At 37.9% G+C, this 16,038-nt stretch overlaps 1 long non-coding RNA gene across 1 annotated transcript in view; it reads right to left on the minus strand.

Annotated features, from left to right (window-relative positions):
- Positions 1 to 4,082: 4,082 nt before the first annotated feature.
- Positions 4,083 to 16,038, minus strand: part of LOC308640331 — a 184,443-nt gene continuing 172,487 nt past the window's right edge. The window contains exon 3 of the long non-coding RNA XR_014020246.1: positions 4,083 to 4,193. This is a non-coding gene — a long non-coding RNA (uncharacterized lncRNA). The remainder of the gene's footprint in view (positions 4,194 to 16,038) is intronic.

Consider the following 16,038-nt stretch of genomic DNA (forward strand, 5'->3'; position numbering starts at 1 on the left):
AGAATATTGTGTTTTTAATTTTTGATCAGGACTTGTAGATGAGAGTCTACAGGTTTATTTCAATCAAAATTGTGTTTCTCTCTGTGCTGTCATGGGCTCTTGTAGCTATAAGATCTGAGGAGGGGCATGGTTAGTTTATAGTATCTTATAATTACTGGGTTGCAGAGGGTTCTGGGAGACGATGACACATGCTATCTATCATATAATCCAATAAGTATAACAAACATTATGTTTTAAATTATTATGTAGAACCAAAGGGTCTACAAAATCAAAATATATAATGAAATAAAAAATGTGGGGACATAAATGCTCCTATAGTATGTCTTTTTCTTTTTACAGTCATCATTTTACATGTTTCTAGTTACACTTTTCTACTGGGTAACCAAAACTAAAGAAGTGGTCCCAAATTGTGATGTTTTTCCTACACTAGAGGAGAGTATAGTCACCTCAGTGATGAACGTCATAGAATTCATGAGGAACTGCATGGTTTCTTCAGTCCAAGAGGCAGGATGGGCCTATGGACCATGTGGATTCCCCAGGAAACATTAAGACTATTTCCCCCTTCAGCAACCCTCCTTTATTGCCTGAATATGCACGTTGGCTCCTAGTCTCTTGGGTCTTTCTCCTCTCTCTAATTGGGAGCTTGTATACCTCTCCAGAGTTGTAGATCCCTTAGGGTGTACTGCTACTCTAAAAGGTGAAATGTTAAACTCATAATTCAAACTAGGGATATCTGGGCATTGTTTTAGTATCCCTAGGTCCTTCCTATAAGTCTCTTTATTTTCCCATAATTACAAACAAGAGAGTATATAATTTACATAAATAATATTCTCCAAATAATACTTGATTAAACATATGAAATAATTAATGGAGATATTATAGTATTATTTACCCAATAGAATGTTTTACTATTGCATCGATCCATTAGCAAAGTGAATAGTGGGAGATGTGTGACCTAATATCATTAAATGCATGACAAGGTTAACATTAAAAAAATTCATACTTTATTTAGTAACAAATTGCATCTTTAATGAAATATAAGTAAAAATGCTCTGTAAAACGGGTATTGTGGGCCATGCCATAACCCTAGGGACATGAGAAGTTTTGCAAGTTCAAAGTCAGGATCCATAACTTAGTGAGGCCCTATACAACTTAGTAAAACCTATCTCTAAATAAAAAAAAATCTGAGGATGTGGTTTACTGATTAAGTGCCCCTAAGATTAAGAGGCTCTTAAAAATTTAAATTTTAAATTTCATATAAATCTTAAGAGACTTCTGAAATAATCAACTCTGAGTGTTATTAGTATTTCTCCAGTTGTGAAAAATGAGACTCTTTAGTAATTTTTGATTTATACTAAAATTATTTCCTTTTAGGGATGAACAATTCTATACTTGTATTTTCTTATTTCTATAATATCAGCTAAAGATGTTAAAAAATTTTTTTCAGCAAATGCCAAAAGTAATTACCCATTTTCTACATTTAAATGATTTTTTCCACCTAGGTCCCAAATACTTCAAGGGATGGGCTATACATAAGAAACTTACTACAATCTTTATATTTGTCAAGGTGTTTTTGTAAATATTTTGCTGTTATCTAAGGTACACACTTTGGACAAATGCCACTCCACATTTGCTACAGATATGAGGTCAGAAATTCAAAAAGGTCAGAATTTTGAATACAGTCTTGGACACATTCTTTGGGTTTCTATATGCTATAAATTCTCCAGTGTTTTAAAAATGTTTGATCAATGGCCAAAAGCTTTGCAAAAATTTTTCCGCACGTCCTCTCACTTGTATGAATTCTGAGGTGCTGAGTAGGGTGTGAACAACTGTTGGAGACTCTGACACCTATTTTACACTTGTATGATTTCTGTGCTATCATATCTCTGGTGTGAAATAGTGTTGAACTACTGTGAAATAAGGGTTGATTCATCCTTAAAGACCCTGATGCAATGTTTTCATTGTAAAACTTCTCTCCATTATAAAATCTATAATGTTTAGTAAGATATGATCTTCAATTTGAAAAGGTTTGCCATTCTTCACATTTATAGGTCTTCTCTCTAGTATGGGTTCTCTGGTGTCGAGTAAGTATTGATTTTTGATTAAAAGCTTTGCCACATTCTCTACATTTGTAGGGCTTCTCTCCAGTGTGGATTCTCTGGTGCTGAGTAAGTGATGCTTTGTGATTAAAACTTTTGCCACATTCTTTACATTTGTAGGGCTTCTCTCCAGTGTGGATTCTCAGGTGCCGCGTAAGTACTATTTTTTGATTAAAACTTTTTCCACATTCTTTACATTTGTAGGGCTTCTCTCCAGTGTGGATTCGCTGGTGCTGAGTAAGTGATGATTTTTGACTGAAACTCTTGCCACACTCTTTACACTTATAGGGCTTCTCTCCAGTGTGGATTCGCTGGTGATGAGTAAGTGATGATATGTGATTAAAACTCTTGCCACACAGTTTACATTTGTAAGGCTTCTCTCCAGTATGAATCCTGTTGTGGCAATAGAGATGTGAGTTTGTATTAAAACTTTTGCCACACACTTTACATTTGTAGGGCTTCTCTCCAGTATGAATACTTTTGTGCCAATTACGCTGTGAGATTCTATTAAAAGCTTTGCCACATTCTTTACAGCTGTAGGGCTTCTCTCCAGTGTGGATTCGCTGGTGCTGTGTAAGTGATGACTTTTGATTAAAACTCTTGCCACACACGTTACATTTGTAGGGCTTCTCTCCAGTATGAATTCTGTTGTGGCGATCAAGATTCGACTTTGTATTAAAACTTTTGCCACACACTTTACATTTGTAGGGCTTCTCTCCAGTATTATTTCTCTGGTGATTTTTAAGACTTGGTTTTTGACTAAAAGTTTTGCAAAGTTGTTTACATATGTGGGGCATCTCTTCAGTGTGTGTCCACAGGTGACAAATAAGATTGGAGCTTTTATTAGAAGTTTTGTCACATTCTTTGCATTTGCATGGCATATCTCCTGTATAAACACTGTGATGTTGAGTAAAGTTTTTGAGTGTGTTGCATTCTTCACTTTTGTAGGTCTTCTCTGCAGAATAAATTTTTGGAGTTGAGTAAGAGTTGAAAAATTTTTAAAGCTTTGCCACACCTTTTACATTTACAGGTCTTTTATTCAGTATAAATCCTCTGATGCTTAACAAGTTGTAACGTTTCACTAAAAGTTTTTCAGCATTCTTTAAATATATAGGGTTTATCACTGTCATAGTATCTACTGTGTTTAGAAGATGTTGAGCAAGCCGATGCTTTGATATTTTCTTTAAAAGTATAGGGCTCTCATTCTATATAAATTCTCTTGTATTGAGCAAGCTCTGCACTGTGATTAAGATCATTTTCACATACCTTACACTTGCAAGTTTTCTCTTGACTATGAATATTTGGATGAGTAATAGTTTTGGAGCTCTGAATCAAGACTTTCCCACATTTTTCATCTTGGTAAATTGTTTTTACAAAATTACTAGGAGTTTCTCTATATTCATAATTTTTATCATCAATGTAAATATCCTGGTAATTACTCAGGGTAGAGACATGGCTAATGGTGTTACTTATAGCACTATCTATATAGTGCACTTTCCAGAAATCTGTATCAGAATTGTCATTGAGCAATAGTGGGGAAGTAGAAACCTGTCTACAATTCTTAATATTGTCCATTTGTTTTGTTACAGAAAAAAATGGACATTTTGTAAGGAAACTCTCAAAAGAGTCACTTTTAGAAATTTGTCTTAAATATTGTCTCTGTGCAAATGTTTGATGGGAAGTGTTACATTTATAATTGGCTAAGTTAAAAACTTATGCATGGACCAGATATCTTTTCAAATTTTCCACATTTCCTTTCAGAGGAAATATAGTCATCAAAATTGGCTGTGAATATATTCTTAAACATATATATGTTTAAGAATATATATCTCCTTAATACTAATAGAAATACATTAAATAGTTTTTCAGATATTAATTGTTTATAGTATATTTTGGCTATAAAATTTTTATTGCAAATACAGACTACTAATTGGTTTTGTCCATTATAATACGATTTTTGAACTTTACTCTCACCTATATTTTCCCATTGTTTCCTTAGTTGTAAATAGTCAAGGTCACACTTTCCACATCTTCTCTCTCTCTCTTTTATTCCTTGCTCTGGTAAAATTTCTCGCGGATGATGAGAAGTCATGGCTGAAATAAATAAAAATTAAATAAAAAACAATCATGTTTACTTACTGAATTTTGCAAACATAGGAAACTACAGCAATTAAGGAACATCAGCAAGGGAGTGGATTATTAAATCCAAGTCCATTGTTATGGCAGAAATATATATGAATCAAAGAAAAATCTACCCAGAAAAATACATTGAGAAATTTTCAAATCATCTTACTGTTCACAGTATCCAAGATGTGTACATGACTGTGAAGAATAATACAGTAGAGGAAAATACATTGTGTTACACATAGCCTTTCCTCCTTTACAATATATTTTAAAAATTTACCAACTTTGTTCTGCTTCATTAAAAAATATGAAACATGCAAATATTTGGGGACTGTTCAAAAAAGGGGTTCCTGCTTACCACCAGAAAAAAACACAGCTAAGTCAACTGTAAGAAAAGTTATTAATTAATCCAAAGGAATAGTAAATTATCATTTAAATGAAGTTTACTGAACTAAACCAACACACAAAAACAGAATAAAAATTAGTCTAGAATTGTTAATAGTAATTAGCAGAAAATGTGTGTTGAAAGAATTTCTTTAGAAAATGTCTGAAAGTGTCAAGGAGGACACAGCAACATAGGAGGTTGAGCCAGAAGGATCAAAATTTCAAGGCCAGCCAAAGTAAAATGAAAAAAAAAAATGAAAAGTGGGAAATAATCCTTAAGTTTTCTTTCTAGTACTAATAAACACATCCCAGAAAATAGGAAAAATAAAACATCCAAGCAACTCAATTATCACCAAGTTGTAAAGACTCAAAGCAGGTATTAAACTAAGTTTTTAAACTCAGAATATTGAGAGCATCCAAGAGAAAAAGATGGGTCACCTAGAAATGTGTAACTATATAATTGTGAAATCCTTAGTTGAAACTTCACAACACAGAAAGGAATTCAGGGCTATTTTCAAAGAATGAAAGAATAAAATTATCACCAAGACATTATATTCACAGCTACTATATTTCAAAAGAGAAGAAAAATGATGTCTTTAAAGATATAAAAATGCACACACTACTCATCAACACTAGCTGTTCTCCATAAGTATGGAAGTTAATCCTTCATACTAAAATGTAAGTGTGCCCAGCAACACAAGTCATATGAAATTTTAAACATGTCTGGGCACAAACAATTCTATTGTATTGTAATGAAGGGTCGCAAAATATGTAATTTTGCAATAGAATTTGAAAGACAAAAGCATAAAAACAAAACTGTAAATAGGCATATACATCTGTAACCGTAATATAATTTTGAAAGGACACATATATATATATATATTCATTTTTTAATAAAGTGAAGTCAAGTTGAAACTCATACAAAGTATGCGAAGGAGATAATTCAGTTTTTAGATTTTTTTTGTTGCCAAATGCAAGATTACAAAATTCTGATCAAAACAAACCTTGGCTATCTGAATTAACTCTAAAAATGACAACTGTTGGTAGTCTGCAGGATACTCTAAATCTAAAAACACACACATACACGGAAAGCAAGAGGATATAAGAAGGACACATACAAAGGTGACCAAACACAATCTGAGCTGTCTAAATTATTGTACACAAAACATAGTTTAAGACAGTAATAGGACATAGAAGACGTTTTAAATTTAAAAATAACCTTTGAAAAGAGGCAAAATTGAGAAAAGGAACCTTTCCCTAGGTTCTGAATTAAGAGTAAATACATTCACAACAAACATCCTACTTTCCAAACACACAAAGAAACATTGAGAGAGTTGAATGTAAACCAAGAATAACTGTCATACTAAAAGACATCAATCCCCACTTACTGAAAAGGGAAATACAGTGAAGCAAAATGGTAATTGCAAAGCATAAGACTTTACTATAGTTTCAAAATATTTTCAGATTTATATAACCCCTGTTCTTAATCACAAATGGGATATTATCCTGGATAGACCAATTTTATGTATTAAAAAGGTTAATAAATATTTAACATATAGCTATTTTTTAACCAACATGGAATAAATATTTGAAGTCAAAAGTGGTAGGGATTTTCAAAAATCACTCAATATGTGTCAGTTGATTGAACACTCTTGGGCATGCTGTTGTTCAAGAATTGAAAGATAAATATTAAAAGATGTTTATAATACTTGAAGTTAACTAGAGGCTCCAGGTAATATTCATTAAACTCGCCTTGTTAAAAAGGATTTTTTTTTTTGCAGAGAAATCTGTTAAATTATATGAATATCCCCCAAAATACAAATAAGAAGACTTTTCCCTGCTAAAAAATATACTAAAAGTTATAGCATTCAATTGTAAATGCAGACATGGAGTTAGGTAAACAGAGTTCTTAGTGAGTGTGGCAATAAGCCCTCACATCAATAGCAAATTAAAAACATTACACATCAGTGTTGTTACAATGTTATTCAACAGAGCCATCATGGGGGATGCAAACCAAATATCCCTTGAAAAGAATGGATGAGCCCATTTGAAATATAGAAACAATAAAACTTTGAAGTCAAGGAATTTATTCTAATTATATATTTTACAAAATGTATGTACACTAGGTTAACTGAAATGTCACAGAAAGAATACTGCAGAATTCTACAAGCATGAAAGTACATGGGCAGAATGAAAAGCCAACCAAGATAAAATACAAAAGTCATAGACAAAAGAGGCTTAATATTTATACAAGCAAAAGCATATATAATATGATTGGCAATACAAACTAGAGTCACGCATATCTTAATTTGTAAAGCAATTAACTGGTAAGAGGAAACCCTCTGTACACAATAAAAACATACTGAAAAAATTAACCAACCAAATTGTAAATATCCACAGATGTATTATTTTACGAATCCTCTTATTCAACTACAACTTACACCATCTCTCAGAAGAGCAATCTTTGTCCATCTTGACATTCATTCCATGGCAGATAATTTCACAGAAAATCCATTACACATATTCAGAAAGAACTCTAATAAGGAAAGTTTAGTGAAAAAAATGTACAAATAAGATTAGAGAAACCGACTTATGATAGTAATGTATTACAATGGGTTGACCTAGAGGTCTTGAGAAATGTGCAAAAATTTCCTGCAAATAATGCAAGAAGGGTTGGAGTTGTAGACTAGTGGTAGAGTGCTTGCCTAGCATATATGAAGCCCTGGGTTTGATACTCAGCACCATATATGAATAAATGGGAAATTCATTAACAACTAAAAATATTTTAAAAAGTTATGGAAGTGCTGTCAGATAATATTGACACTCACAAGGTAAGGGGAGTGTTTTGTTGTTAATTGTAATGCTCCGATACATTACTGGAGGAAAAGCAGGAGACTAGGTAATTTTAAAGCACAAAACACAGGACAGGGGACTCGGAAGATGGCGGCGAAGGGAGTGCAGCACACCAGTACGCTGCGCCACTGTGCGGGAGAAACACGAGGTGAAATGGCTGAAGGCTACCTTGGTGGGAATCCCCAGTGAAATTGAGGTGCTCCAGAATCTAGAGGTCAGAAATTCCAGCGCGCGGGATTTGGCTGCAGGGGCTTGGTCGCGGGCGATTTCTTCGCACGGAGGGAAGCAGTACTTGGTCGGCGGACCGCCCTGTGGATGGAGTCTGGAGCGCGCCCAAGTTAATTAGCCACGAGGTACCAGAGAGGGATTACAGCGAAGCGGATTCTGCAGGCTCCTGCCAGTGGCACACTGGCCGCGCTGAGTGCTGAATTCCAGCTTTGAAATAGAGGAGAGAATCGGTCCAGTTCGATTCCCGACACCGGTCGGAACATGGAGGAGGACAGCAGCCGCCATCATGGAGAGCTGATGCAATCATCCCTGTTTTCTACTGATCTCAGCTCATTCAACTACAGAACAGGTGATTCCAGGCTGGTATTTGCCTGCGTCGCGCAGACAGATTGCTCAGGCTCGGGATTGGAAACTCTGAGGAGAATACTCTTCAGGCCTCACCCCTGGCAAGGCGGGCGCCGGGCTTTGAGCGGCCAGATTCTAGTTCCCCAGGTTGCTTTGGCCCAGGGCGGGAGATCCTTTGGGGACTCCGGGCGGAGGCCAGTTATAAGTGGAACAGTTTTGGCCCGGGGCTAGGGAACCCGAGGTGACGGCGTCTTTGACCCTGCCCCTGTCTGAGCGTACACTGAGCTGGGAGAGGTTGGAGCTGCCAGGCTCGGGCTCCCGGGGCTGCCTGGGCCTGAGGCTGGGGTACCTCTGTGGAGCCTGCTCCGAGCAGAGTGTGGCAGGGATCGGAGAGGCTGGGTTCTGGCTCTCGTGGCTGCTTGAGCCCAGGGCCGCGGAGCCTGCGGGGACCGCGAGCTGAGGCCAGCCACAAGTGAAACTTGCGACGAGGTGCAGCGGGACTCTGTCTCCTGGAACAGTTTTGACCCGGAGCTGGGGAGCCCGCGGGAAGTGCGTCTTAGACTCTGCTCCCAGCAGAGCGTGCACCGAGCAGGGAGAGTTTGGTGCGGCCAGGCTTGGGCACCGAGCAGGGAGAATCTGGTGCGGCCAGGCTTGGGCTCCCGGGGCGGCTTTGGCCTGGGATTGGGGAACCCACGGCGGTAGCCCTGAGGAGCCTGCTCCTAGCAGAAAGTGGCAGGGATCGGAGAGACCGGCTCCTGGCTCCTGAAGCGGCTCTGGCTCAGGGTTGGGGATCCTACAGGGACTGCTTCTTGGTCCGGGTCCTGCTGGGTGCTGCAGGGGCCTGGGGGGCAGAGTGGAGCTGCCTCCTGTGCCCAGAGCAGGCTAAGGGTCCCGCCAGGGTGGTATTGTGACACCCCAACTGCAGCTGGGGCCGAGGAGAGTAGCCGCCCATGCCTGGAACAGGACCAGCTACCCGACGGCAGGGTAGCCAAGTCAACCCACTTGGAGTGGAGGCCGTGAAGAGCTGCCGTCTGACCCTGCAAGGTAGGCAGTCCTGCATCCCACTGGCAGGACAGCCTCAGCAGCCGGCCAGTGTGGTGGACGAGTAGCATCGAGGCAGTCACGTCACACTGGTTGGAGTGGGGGTTGAACAGAGCTGCCGCCAGAGTCCGGAAGGAGCCCAGAGACCCGGAGAGGCAGTTAGGTACCCCCACTGGGAGTGGGGGTTGAGCAGAACTGCCGCCCAGGCCCGCAGGGCGGGCAGATCTGAGACCCACCGGCGGAACAGGCTTGGAGGCCGACCAGCGTGGTAGACACGTCACATCAATTGGAGTAGGGGTGGAGAAGAACTGCTGCCCACATCCGGATCAGGACCAACGATCCGAGGATGTGGTAGGAACGTCACCGCAATTGGAGTGGGGGCACAGTAGAGCAGCCACCCGTGCCCGCAGGGCGGGCAGACCTATGACCAACCAGTGTAGTGGATAGATCACCCTGATTAGAGGAGGATCACAGCCACTACCCGCCCTACAAGAGAGATATCCCAAATATACAAGAGCAACATAAATAAACAGGGGGAAAAATTTCAAAAACACAACAGTTTCACGAAGCAGAAAGAAACACAAGCAACATGAAAAGACAAGGAAAGAAAAAACCACAAGCAATGCAGGTCAACTCAACTCTAGAAGAGGTAATAGCTGCAACAGATGGAATGTCAGATAAAGAGTTCAGGATATACATGCTTCAGATGATCTGGAGCCTCAAGGAAGACATGAGACAGCAAAATCAGACAATGAAAGATCACATTGACAAGGAACTACAGAAACAAATCCAGGAAGTAAAAGATCAATTTCACAGGGAGTTAGAAGTAATAAAAAACAAACAAATAGAAATCCTAGAAATGCAGGAAGCAATAAACCAACTTAAAACATCAATTGACAATACTACCAGCAGAGTAGATCACTTAGAAGATAGAACATCAGACAATGAAGACAAAGTATTTCAACTTGAGAAGAACATAGACAGTTCAGCAAGACTGCTAAGACACCATGAGCAGAACATCCAAGAGATATGGGATAACATTAAAAGACCAAACTTAAGAGTCATTGAGATACAGGAGGGCACAGAGCTCCAAACCAGAGGAATGAACAATCTATTCAATGAAATAATACGAGAACACTTCCCAGACTTGAAGAATGAAACAGAATCCCATATCCTAGAAGCCTACAGGATGCCAAAAGTGCAAAATCATAAGAGATCCACACCTAGACACATTATAATGAAGATGCCCAACATACAGAATAAGGAGAAAATTTTAAAAGCTACAAGAGAAAGAAAGCAGATTACATTTAGGGGCAAACCAATCAGGATAACAGCTGATCTCTCAACACAGACTCTGAAAGCTAGAAGATCCTGGAATAACATTTTTCAAACACTGAAAGAAAATGGGCTCCAACCAAGAATCGTGTATCCAGCGAAATTAAGCTTCAGGATGGAAGATGAAATTAAAACCTTTCACGATAAACAAAAGTTAAAAGAATTCGAAGCTAGAAAACCATCTCTTCAAAAAATCCTTGGCAAAATATTACAGGAAGAGGAAACTGAAAATAACATTGAAAACCATCAGTGGGAGGTAGGACAGTAAAGGGGGGAAAGTAACCAAAGAGGAAAACTAATCAGGTTTAGTAACATAAATAAACAAATATGACTGGAGGAACAAACCAAATCTCAATAATAACCCTAAATGTTAATGGCTTAAACTCACCAATTAAGAGACACAGGCTAGTCAAATGGATCACAAAACAAGATCCAACAATATGTTGCCTACAGGAGACGCATTTGATAGGAAAAGATATACATAGACTGAAGGTGAAAGGCTGGGAAAAATCATTCCACTCATATGGACTGCGGAAACAAGCAGGAGTGTCCATACTCATATCAAACAAAATAGATTTCAAGCCAAAGTTAATCAAAAAGGATAAAGAGGGACACTGCATACTGCTCAAGGGAACCATACACCAACAAGACATAACAATCATAAATATATATGCCCCAAACAATGGTGCAGCTACGTTCATCAAGCAAACTCTTCTCAAGTACAAGAGTCTAATAGACCACCATACAATAATCATGGGAGACTTCAACACACCTCTCTCACCACTGGACAGATCTTCCAAACAAAAGTTAAATAAGGAAAGTATAGAACTCAACAACACAATTAACAACCTAGACTTAATTGACATATATAGAATATACCACCCAACATCAAGTAGTTACACATTTTTCTCAGCAGCACATGGATCCTTCACAAAAATAGATCATATATTATGTCACAGGACAACTCTTAGACAATATAAAGGAGTAGAAATAATACCATGCATCCTATCTGATCATAATGGAATGAAACTGAAAATCAACGATAAAAGAAGGAAGGAAAAATCATGCATCACCTGGAGAATGAACAATAGGTTACTGAATGATCAATGGGTCATAGAAGACATCAAGGAGGAAATTAAAAAATTCTTAGAGTTAAATGAAAACACTGACACAACATATTGGAATCTATGGGACACATTGAAAGCAGTTTTAAGAGGAAAATTCATTACTTGGAGCGCATTCCTTAAAAAAAGAAAAAACCAACAAATAAACGATCTCATATATCATCTCAAAATCCTAGAAAAAGAAGAACAAAATAACAGCAAAAGAAGTAGAAGGCAAGAAATAATTAAAATCAGAGCTGAAATTAATGAAATTGAAACAAAAGAAACAATTGAAAAAAATTGACAAAACCAAAAGTTGGTTCTTTGAAAAAATAAATAAAATTGACAGACCCTTAGCCATGCTAACGAAGAGAAGAAGAGAGAGAACCCAAATTACTAGCATACGGAATGAAAAAGGCAATATCACAACAGACACTTCAGAAATACAGAAGATAATCAGAAATTACTTTGAATCCTTATACTCCAATAAAATAGAAGATAGTGAAGGCATCGATAAATTTCTTAAGTCATATGATCTGCCCAGATTGAGTCAGGAAGATATAGACAGCCTAAACAGACCAATAACAATAGAGGAAATAGAAGAAACCATCAAAAGACTACCAACTAAGAAAAGCCCAGGACCGGACGGGTATACAGCAGAGTTTTACAAAACCTTTAAAGAGGAACTAATACCAATACTTTTCAAGCTATTTCAGGAAATAGAAAAAGAGGGAGAACTTCCAAAGACATTCTACGAGGCCAACATCACCCTGATACCTAAACCAGACAGAGACACTTCAAAGAAAGAAAACTACAGACCAATATCTCTAATGAACCTAGATGCAAAAATCCTCAATAAAATCCTGGCGAATCGGATTCAAAATCGTATCAAAAAAATTATACACCATGATCAAGTAGGATTCATCCCTGGGATGCAAGGCTGGTTCAATATACGGAAATCAATAAATGTTATTCACCACATCAATAGACTTAAAAATAAGAACCATATGATCATCTCGATAGATGCAGAAAAGGCATTCGACAAAGTACAGCATCCCTTTATGTTCAAAACTCTAGAAAAATTAGGGATAACAGGATCATACCTAAACATTGTTAAAGCAATCTATGATAAGCCACAGGCCAGCATCATTCTGAATGGAGAAAAATTGAAGGCATTCCCTCTAAGATCTGGTACAAGACAGGGATGCCCTCTCTCACCACTTCTGTTCAACATAGTCCTCGAAACACTGGCCAGAGCAATTAGACAGACGAAAGAAATTAAAGGCATAAAAATAGGAAAAGAAGAACTTAAATTATCACTATTTGCAGACGATATGATTCTATACCTAACAGACCCAAAAGGGTCTACAAAGAAACTATTAGAGTTAATAAATGAATTCAGCAAAGTGGCGGGATATAAAATCAACACGCATAAATCAAATGCATTCCTGTATATCAGCGACAAATCCTCTGAAACGGAAATGAGGACAACTACTCCATTCACAATATCCCCCCAAAAAATAAAATACCTGGGAATCAACCTAACAAAAGAGGTGAAAGACCTATACAATGGAAACTACAGAACCCTAAAAAGAGACATAGAAGAAGACCTCAGAAGATGGAAAAATAAACCCTGCTCATGGATAGGCAGAACTAACATCATCAAAATGGCGATATTACCAAAAGTTCTCTATAAGTTCAATGCTATCCCAATCAAAATCCCAACAGCATTTCTTGTAGAAATAGATAAAACAATCAGGAAATTCATATGGAATAATAAAAGACCCAGAATAGCTAAAACAATGCTAAGCAGGAAGTGTGAATCAGGCGGTATAGCGATACCAGACTTCAAACTATACTACAGAGCAATAGTAACAAAAACAGCATGGTACTGGTACCAAAACAGGCGAGTGGACCAATGGTACAGAATAGAAGACACAGTAACCAATCCACAAAACTACAACTATCTTATATTTGATAAAGGGGCTAAAAGCATGCAATGGAGGAAGGATAGCATCTTCAACAAAGGGTGCTGGGAAAACTGGAAATCCATTTGCATCAAAATGAAACTGAATCCCTTTCTCTCGCCATGCACAAAAGTTAACTCAAAATGGATCAAGGAGCTCGATATTAAATCAGAGACACGGCGTCTGATAGAAGAAAAAGTCGGCTATGATCTACATACTGTGGGGTCAGGCCCCAAATTCCTCAATAGGACACCCGTAGCGCAAGAGTTAACAACCAGAATCAACAAATGGGACTTACTCAAACTAAAAAGTTTTCTCTCAACAAAAGAAACAATAAGAGAGATAAACAGGGAGCCTACATCCTGGGAACAAATCTTTACCCCACACACTTCAGATAGAGCCCTAATATCCAGAGTATACAAAGAACTCAAAAAATTAGATAATAAGATAACAAATAACCCAATCAACAAATGGGCCAAGGACCTGAACAGACACTTCTCAGAGGAGGACATACAATCAATCAACAAGTACATGAAAAAATGCTCAACATCGCTAGCAGTCAGAGAAATGCAAATCAAAACCACCCTAAGATACCATCGCACTCCAGTAAGATTGGCAGCCATTAAGAAGTCCAACAACCACAAGTGCTGGCGAGGATGCAGGGAAATGGGTACACTTGTTCATTGTTGGTGGGACTGCAAAATGGTGCAGCCAATTTGGAAAGCAGTATGGAGATTTCTTGGAAAGCTGGGAATGGAACCACCATTTGACCCAGCTATTCCCCTTCTAGGTCTATTCCCTAAAGACCTAACAAGAGCATGCTACAGGGACACTGCTATATCGATGTTCATAGCAGCACAATTCACGATAGCAAGATTGTGGAACCAACCTAGAAGCCCTTCAATAGATGAATGGATTTAAAAAATGTGGCATTTATACACAATGGAGTATTACTCTGCAATAAGAAATGACAAAATCATAGAATTTGGAGGTAAATGGATGGCATTAGAGCAGATTATGCTAAGTGAAGCTAGCCAATCCTTAAAAAACAAATTTCAAATGTCTTCTTTGATATAAGGGGAGTAACCAAGGACAGGGTAGAGACGAAGAGCTGGAGAAGAAGAATAACATTAAACAGGGATGATAGGCGGGAGGGAAAGTGAGAGTTAAGGAAAATTGCATGGAATTGGAAGGTGAGCCTCAGGGTTATACACAATTACATATAAGAGGAAAGGAGGAGTAGGAGAAAAATTATATAAGTGGAAGAAACGATTTATAGTAGAGGGGATGGAGAGAGAGAAGGGGGGAGGGGAGGGGAGAGGGGACAGTGAAGAATGGGATAGACAGCAGAATACATCAGTCACTAGAAAGGCAATTTGTAAATCAATGGAAATGTAACTGATGTGACACAGCAATCTGTATACAGGGTAAAAATGGGAGTTCATAACCCACTTGAATCAATCTGTGAAATATGGTATATTAAGAAGTATGTAATGTTTTGAACAACCAACAATAAAATAATTTAAAAAAAGGGTCTTGTTAAATCAAGATAAAAAATTGTAGAGAGGGAATCTCAAGTGACTTAAAGATGTGAAAAACACCTTCTGTTGATCCTGTCTTTTAAGTTGTGTTATTTTGTTCCTTGTAGATTTTTTTGAATAAATTTGATATTTTAAAAGAAAAAAAAAACACAGGACAGGTTTTTCTATGATAACAAGAGAAAGAAATCAAGGCTTCTAAAAATCTTTTCTGTTGGGTAACTTCTCAATCAACATTAATGAATTTAGGCTTCCTCCACTACCTCAATTATGTACTCTGCTATATGTGAGCCACAGGATTTGACATCTCTGCATTCCTCTAAGGAAACCATATGTCAAGTGAAGGATATATATCATGCCAACAAAGGAAAAGATTAAGGATGAAAAGAAACATCATTAACGTTTTTTTTTGTCAGCACCAAGAACTACCCCATCTACTTTATTGATAGCATAAATGTGAAACTCATTCTTGTGGAGAAGTTCCCGAAATATATACTTCAAGGGAAGAAAATTAAATAATGATAATTAGGAATTTTGAAGTAAAGTTATGCTCACCCACAAAGAGCAGGTTGCTGTAGGTCTCCAACATCACTTCTCTATATAAATTCTGCTGAGCAGGATCCAGGCATTCCCATTCCTCCTCAGAGAAATTAATGGCCACATCCCTGAATGTCAATGGCTCCTGAAATAAAAATTGGTAGATCAATAGCACTCGGACCAAACCATTATTTAGTTTTTAGTTTGAATTAAGAGTTAGTAGAACTGACTGTCATGTAGGAGAGTGACTTTAATTATGTAAAAATATACTTTCTATTATCGTTCCATTATCTAATTCAGAGGAAAATACATAAGTCTAAAACAGTGTGTGTGTGTGTGTGTGTGTGTGTGTGTGTATTCCATATCAGAGTGAAGTGAAGGATATATACCATAATCCAAGCAATGAATAAACGGCCAACTCCTAACTTTTCTGCTATCAGTGAATGTGAAATTTGCTGGACATTACAGATGCAAATCAGACTCG

The sequence above is a fragment of the Spermophilus citellus genome, assembly GCF_964194105.1.
Source record: "Spermophilus citellus genome assembly, contig: SCAFFOLD_237, whole genome shotgun sequence".
Classification (NCBI taxonomy): domain Eukaryota; kingdom Metazoa; phylum Chordata; class Mammalia; order Rodentia; family Sciuridae; genus Spermophilus; species Spermophilus citellus.